Raw genomic sequence first — 7,992 nt, 5'->3', positions numbered from 1 at the left:
GATATGATTGCAGATCCGCTAACTAAAGGCCTTCGCCCTTGTGTATTTGATCGACATATCATGAATATGGGCTTAGAAGTATCATGGGATACTGTTAATTAGTGGGAGCTGTTTAGTTTTATGTTGCTCTTATGAAGTTTGTATCTGATTTTGTTACATTTTGTAATATTTGAATATGTATCAACTCTTTTGCATTCAATGAGGTATTTGTGAATGTAGATTTATCAAGTTGAGTACACATATTTGATGAAAATCTCGAGGCATTGTGTAAACCTTGAGTATAGGCTATGGGGCATTCTTGGTATTAGCCTTAACGATATGTCTTAATACACATAAAGTACAGTTAACTATCAAGGTAAGACATATGCAGGTTCGTTGGAACCATGAAGGATATTCTCTGATGACACACTAGGTTTTGTGACACTTAAGGAGAGAGAATTTGGACTAACAAAATGGACAACACATGAAGTATCACTCATTATGAGGTATTGTCCATTTGACACACTACCATATTGAATCCATATCAGTAAAGTTGAAAGCACCCGTGACCATGGAAGGCTCTGCATGAGTACATGCAATTACCGCCATGATTCGGTGTTCGAGACTTTATGGGATCGGATTGACTATTAAGAATAATCTCTAGACCAATATAAGGGTGCGCACATAGTTCTGTTTCAATTAATATCGCCCAAGTGGGAGAATGTAAGAATTTCCTAATGTGGGCTTCATTAATTGAAATTAATTGAATTAGTTTGGTCTAATAAAGGTAAGATATATGGGTTCTTAATAAGTCTAATATGGGGCTGGCTGGTGTGGGCCGAGTACGGCCCGGCCCGTAATGAGAGGGCCTGTGGTCGAAGACTCTATAAATAGCGCTCAAGTCCCTCCCCTAACCTGATGATGCACAATTTGACTCACATACGGATATAGAAAGAACTTTTTTCTCGTGAGTGGCAATCTCATTAGGCCGGTGTTCTAACCAAGGTTATAGGGGAGAAGCACTTGAGTTCGTGTTCGAAAACCGTCGCAAATTTCACGTCAAGTTCGATGGATTCCAAATCAGGTACGCGAATCGATAATTTCTCCATTAACGTGTTTCTGTTTCTGATTATGGTGATCCTGAGCATGTCATTTTCGTGACCAACACCCAATACCCATAATATTTAATATCTCAACTCGATGGACTCTCTCTCTTTACGCACAAATATCTCCGAACTCACGCCTCTCTTCTGGAGCTCTCTTCTTGGCTTGCTATCTTCTCCACGTCCTCTGCTCCCCTTTTACAGGAGAATGGATGTAGAAATGAGACAAATGGCGCCCATCTTCAGAAGCCAATGCGTCTTCGTGCAATTAATGATGGCATGTCCGTATGACCATCATGCACCGCCACAAGAAAAAATGACCGTAGCTTCTGTCTTCCCTCCTTCTTTTAACAACAAAAGGACAAAGAAAGCCCACAAAAGTTGACCAAAAATAGAGAGAAAGAGGACGGTAGCGCTCACTTCTTCCTCTATGGGCATACATTCACATCATGTGCATGCATTTAAGAGGAAGAAGAAAAATGGACGTGGAGGCATGCGCATAAAACCATGTGCAGAATATTTGTCCATCTTCATTTAATGCTCCACGATTGGCGCTGTTCTCGCTTAATGCTCCACGGATGTTCTTTTTCTTTTCCAGAGTATTAATAAACATTGGGCGTGCGAATTGAGTATCGCGTACGAATCCAAATTCGAAATATAATTTAATACATATGACTTATTAGGAAGGCTCTCTCTAACTTGACATAGTAAAATATTACTTTTGGAACATGACCATTATAATTTGATGCGCACCTAAAAAAATTTTAAAATGTAACAGTATTGATAGATGGAATCATGTAAAACATCAAAAGTTGCCAGCAACCAGCACTAATTCAAATACACAGCACCACGTCTATAGTCCTTTTAAATCGTAGCATAGTCTTATTCTTAGATTTATATCAACATTCTAACACCCATGCTTAAAGGTTAACAGAATAAAAAACCTTAACAACATTTTAGAGTTACAAATGTTAATGTGTCGAATTCTGAACTTTTCTTCGATTAAATTTACCAACTGCTTTTTGAGTTATTTACCACCATGTCTTGGGCGTGAGGGAGAGCACGAGCACGAGAGGGTGTTAGATTGAAGCAGTGAACGCGATTGAGGTGAAGAGAGGAAAAGACAAAATGAAGATTAGGGTTTTTCAATTATTGTTTATTATTATTTTAAAATTTGGGCCGGTGCAGATCTCTTCGGAATTCAACATTTGTAGCCCAATAGCCGGGACCGTCCAGGGAAACGCAACCTAAAAAACAGTCCGAGTTGATTGGGATGGTATGGTATTTCTGACGTCTCGAAATTGAGAAAGGAAACATAATCTTAGGAAAGGAATCCATTAAACATTGAAGGGCCCTATGCCATTAACAATTTCATGTCCTGATTTTGTATTACCCTCAACATGGAATTAGCAGCAAAAGCATAAAAAGGACGAAAATGGAACTTGCTAACATAATTTCACATCTTTAACAAGCAAAACATCATGAGCATAAGAACACAAAGTACTGCTAAATTGTTTTTTTTTTTTGGTAAGAAAGTACTGCTAAATTGTTGAGCAATACTAAATTACAAAATGACATGATTTGCACTTCTCATGCCGTTCCGGTGACAGCTTGCTTGGACAAGCTTGAAATTGAATAAAACAAAAATTGGCTACTAGTCAAAAGGAGAAACAAGCCAACTACTAAAACGATTTTGCTTGAACAAGAAAACAAGAACTTCACGAGATCAATGAAGCATTGGATTGATTGATGTGGAGAACAGGCCTGTTACGCTCTTCTCAGTCCCCTCCTCAACTCGGCTACCTTCACTGCAACAATCACGTACACCATGTCTGCTTTACGATCCACATAGCCGAAGTACGCGCGCCTCCAATTCTTCTTGTACACCAAACCGCCAACAACTCCCCAAAACCCGATTGCAAACCCAAACATTATGACGAAGTAGAACATCACCTTTTCAATCTTACCTTCTTCATTGGTGTCTTCTTCTGGCGCTTGAGGAGCCTCCGCACCTGGGCGTTTCTTTTGTAAAGGATCACCACCAAGTAGAGGATTGTCTGCATTAATGGAAGCATCATCAAGGGTCTGGATTTGATTTCATCTCGGAATTGGCCCCTTGAAGTTGTTGTGTGACAAGTTTAGTTTGCTCAGTGATGTGAATGCAGAAAAGCTTTGCGGGATTGTTCCTGAAAGGTGATTATTCGAAAGATCAAGTGACTCGAGCGAATTCATGCCTCCAATCATAGTGGGGATGCCTCCAGAAAGAAAGTTGCGCAATAAGTTCAAGCCTCGCAATCCGGAGAGCAAGGTAAGCTCTCCTGTGATCGGCCCAACCAATTTGTTGCTCGAGAGATCGAAATTGACCATTAGCTGTAGATCAAGTTTTGTGTAGTCAAGGTCCACCCCCTTTAACGACCTGTTCCACATGCTCTTGATTCCAATTTGTCGCTCCGACGGACACGTTCCACCCAAGCACGTGTGCAGGGGCATAAGCAAGGGAGAGTGAGTTGCCTTCATCTATGCTTTGGTTCAGTTTCATCCCTTTCATATAGACGAGACAATTTGGAATCATTCCTGTCAGATTGTTCACTGCCAGGTCTAATATTTGCAGCGCGGAGAGAAAGCATAGTTGTGAAGGAATACTGCCATTGAACATGTTTTCTCGCAGTTTAAGAATCTGTAGTGACAGAAAACTTGGTCGAATCCAATGTGGAACACTTCCAGATATGTTGTTCTCTCCAAGATCTAAAATTTGCAATTTCCTGCAATAGTTTATAGTCACAGGAATTCCTCCTTAGAGTCTGTTGTTGTTCATGTGTAATGACCCAAGCCCGATTTGATTTCCCAAAGAAGTCGGTCTGATTCCAGACAACATATTGGATGATAAATCAAGAAGTGTCCGAGGGTTCTTCTTCCAACATGCAGGAATTTCGCCAACTAATTCTTTCCTTCCGAGGTGCAAGTAGTACAGATTTTCCATCTCGCATAATGAGGTGGGTATTGGACCACTTAAGAGATTATCATTCAAATACAAGGAATCCAAATGAGGAATTGCTAGGCCAATATTTTGTGGAACAGGTCCTGATATTAATTTGTGAGAGAGATCTAATGAATACATATAAGAAGGAAATTTCGGCAGAGATCTATTTATTTGGTTGTGAGAGAGATCTAAATAAGCCAGGTCGGAAGGAAATTTCGGTAGAGATCCATTTATTTGGTTGTAAGAGAGATTCAGGTAGAAGAATGACACGAGACCTAGCCAATCTGGCAGAGATCCTAAAATGGAGGCATTGGACAAATCTATACTTGCGTGGACTTGCATTCTTATCCATCGTGAATATTCCGTTCTAAACTCGCAAGACACCATCCCCATGTATGAGAGATTAAGGGTGGTATCCAGTCAGAATCCACCTTGATAGCTAAATGGTTGTTGCTACTATCTAAGGACGATAGCTTTGAGAGGTTGGAGAAGTGGATTTCGGAAACTGTTCCTCTCAAGGAATTTGCTGAAAGATATAACTCTTCAAGATTTTGAAGTTGTCCGAGACTCTGTGGAATAGTGCCATTAAGAAGATTGTTGTTGAGATCTAAAATTGTTAAGACTTGCAATCTTCGTAATGCCTCCGGAATATTCCTTGTTAATTGATTATAAGAAAGTAAAAGTATACTCAAGCATAAGCAATCATATGATGACGGGATGGTTCCATGTAATTGATTATATGATAGGTCCAGTATTGTCAGTTTTTTCAAGTGCACCAGCCAATTTGGCAAAGCCCCCCCTGAAGAAAATTATAACTTATCTCCAAACGCTCGAAGTTTTTCCCGATAAGCCTTGAAGAATTTCCCTCCACTGAAAATATCTCCTCAAGTTCGTTATAGCCCAAATATAGTGACTTGAGGAACGGATTTTCCCTTAAGAAAGAGAACAACCTCCTTCAATGCTTTGCAAGAGATTGTTTGCAAGATTGAGATCCACAAGACTTATCAAGTTATCGAACCATCTTGGTACTAAAGAGTTGAAAAGGTTTGACGAAAGATCGAGGTGCCGGAGAGAAGTCATGTTTAGAAATATAGTGCTTCGAATAGAACCTTCGAAAATGATTGTTTGAAAGATCGAGCTACTGAAGATGAAGAGAAGTAGAATTGGCCAAGTGGAAAGAGTTTGATGAAAGATCGAGGTGCTGGAGAGAAGTCATGTTTTGAAATATAGTGCTTGGGATGAAACCTTCAAAAAAATTCCTTGAAAGATCTAGGTACTAAAGATGAAGAACGGTAAAACTGGCCAAGCATTCAGAAGACAAGTGAAAGTTATAAAGTCCACAATTCGATAGGATCAAATGTGATAAAGATGGGAGCGTGCTTATCATCTGCGTGAGGTCTCCAAATCTGTTAACATTTATACCACTTATGTCGAGGTACTTTAATGCCCGAAGATGCGAAACCCATCAAATGTCATTAACAACACCCATGAGATAATAACCATGAAGATCAAGGAATTCCAACTTCGTGAGATTTCCCCATTCATGAGGAACAGTTGCAAAAGAGAAAGAGTGGGACAAGTTAAGGTACTTCAACTACTTCATCGAGCCGAAGAATTTGGGCATGTATGCATATTTGAAAAAGATCCCGCTCAAGTCTAGGTAGCTCATGTATCTCAAGTTGAGCAAAGAAGAATTCAGTTCACTAGCTGTGGAAATAATCTGTGAGAATTCATTCCTTGGGTGATCTGGAACATGACGACATGTTCATTTGCTCCGTTGCACTTCACTCCTTTCCATCGGCAACAATCTTCACCAATCCAAGAAGAAAGGGGATGAGATGTGTCTGAGAGACTACGTTTGAGCTGGATCAAAGCATCTCTTTCTTCTTCAAAGCAAATGGAGGATGAGTTTCTCATACACATGCATTGTCTAAAATTAGCAACAAACTTACTAGTACAAACACTTTCACACTATCATGTCCCGCCATGAATGATGATGAAAATGAAAACGAAGCTTTATTGCATACGAAAGCCACTCGATTAGGCTTCAAGTTTTTGGTTTGGGTGTATTTGTTTAAACTTTGGGAGGTTGGTTTGAGTGTGTTCTTAAGAGTAGGCAAATAGCATTTACAGTGAGCAAGAGAAGGAATGATAGTCAATGTAACCAATTACTATTCTACATCATCGGTGTATATCATGTGTGCACAATATCAATTATCATCTTAGTAAACGTAACCATCACTTGTTGATTTCAATAGTACTTGAGAAGGAAATAGGAAAGCACACATTCAACGACTTAGAGCTTGTCATGTTAGGGAACATAGATTTGACATAATTTATGATTTTCTCTTCTCACGCATATTTAATTGTTCTTCGTTAAGAAATTACGCAGCAGCATCCCGATGACTTGACTCCAAGTCGACCGCCTCCCGAAAAGTCGAAGTCGACATAATCTATTTAAATCATGGTGCTTATAATCAAAGATGGTCCCGTAGTCGTACGGTTGCATTTCATTACCGTTGATTGGACTGATGGAGTTAAGGCCTGCATTGGCAACATGCATAATGCATATGCCCATGATAATTGACGAGACAGTTAGATTATTTCAAAAATCACACTTTTGAGTTTATTACCTCAAAGAAAACCCAATAGTTCATGATTATATCCCGTCACCGAGCAACAGAGGATAAGGTGGGGAAAATTATCAAATCAGTCCTAAACCTATTATACGGCGGCCAATTCAGTCCTAAACCTTTTAATTTTGTCAATTCAGTCCTAAACCTTTCTAATTCTTGTCAATTCAGTCCTTCCGGTCAATTTTGGCCGGCCGGCGCTGACGTGGCCGCCGCGCCAGCGCCGTCCGTCGCGTCATCGACGTGGCAATTTTTATTATTTTTTAAAAATTTTTAATCTTTTTTTCTTTTTTCTGTTTTTTTCTTTTTTTTCTTCCTCGGCGGTCCAATAAGCCGGCGCCGCGGTCGGCCGGCGGAGGAGGGCCGGCGAGGTCGACCTCGCCGGCCTCGCCGCCTTGGGCGAGGCGAGGCCCGGCCGCGGCGAGGCCGACCTCGCCATCGCCCAGGTCGCGACGGCGAGGTCGAACCTCGCCGATCCGGGCGAGGTTCGACCTCGCCATCGCGACCCGAGCGATGGCGAGGTCGGCCTCGCCCAACCCAGGCGACGGCGAGGTCGGCCTCGTCGGCTGCTGGGCGAGGCATCGCCCGGCGGCGGCTGACGAGGCCGGCAAGGTCGACCTCGCCGGCCCTCCCCTCGGCGGCCGCCGGGTCACGGACCGGCCAGGAAGAAAGAAAAAAAAAAAAAAAGAAAAAGAAAAAAAAAGATTAAAAATTTTTAAAAAAAAAAAAATTGCCACGCGTTAGCCGGCCGGCCGCGCGGCCGGCGCCACGCCACTGGCGGCCAAAATTGGCCGGGACGAATTGGCAAGAATTAGAAAGGTTTAGGACTAAATTGGCAAAATTAAAAGGTTTAGGACTGAATTGGCCGCCGTACAATAGGTTTAGGACTGATTTGACAATTTTCCCGATAAGGTGCGAAACTTGGAGATTAAGGAATAAAATTAGCAAGAACCCATTTTAAATTAAAGCAAACTGAAAGAGTGACATGAAGAAATTGAGGAACTTAGCTCTGATTAAAGTAGGATCTCAACACAAAATGTAAATTTTTAGGTGGGAGGGGACACATAAACATGAGGTCTTGATAAATCTTAAAAAGAGAAATGTAGGGAAAATATAACACGATGCTTCCCTATAACTTGGTTATTTGATTGATCTGGAGATATCACATATAAAGCAATGCAATTAGGCTTTACTCTCTCTTGTTTTAGTTGTATTTTGGGCAATTAGTATATGCTTTATGAAGTGAGTTTGGGTGTTATTAGAGTAAACAAACAGAAATTAAAGAGAAAAAGTGTAA

The 7,992-nt window shown here is 41.0% G+C and overlaps 1 pseudogene; it reads right to left on the bottom strand.

Annotated features, from left to right (window-relative positions):
- Window positions 1-2,775: 2,775 nt before the first annotated feature.
- LOC115663422 (receptor-like protein EIX2) lies at window positions 2,776-5,938 on the bottom strand (annotated as a pseudogene).
- Between the last annotated feature and the right edge of the window lie 2,054 nt (window positions 5,939-7,992).

The sequence above is a fragment of the Syzygium oleosum genome, unplaced genomic scaffold, assembly GCF_021117445.2.
Source record: "Syzygium oleosum isolate NSW1041296 unplaced genomic scaffold, Sole_v2.1 Sole_v2.31, whole genome shotgun sequence".
In the NCBI taxonomy this organism is placed as follows: Eukaryota; Viridiplantae; Streptophyta; class Magnoliopsida; order Myrtales; family Myrtaceae; genus Syzygium; species Syzygium oleosum.
The sequence above is the reverse complement of the archived record's forward strand: the minus strand, read 5'-3'. Positions and strand labels throughout refer to the sequence as shown.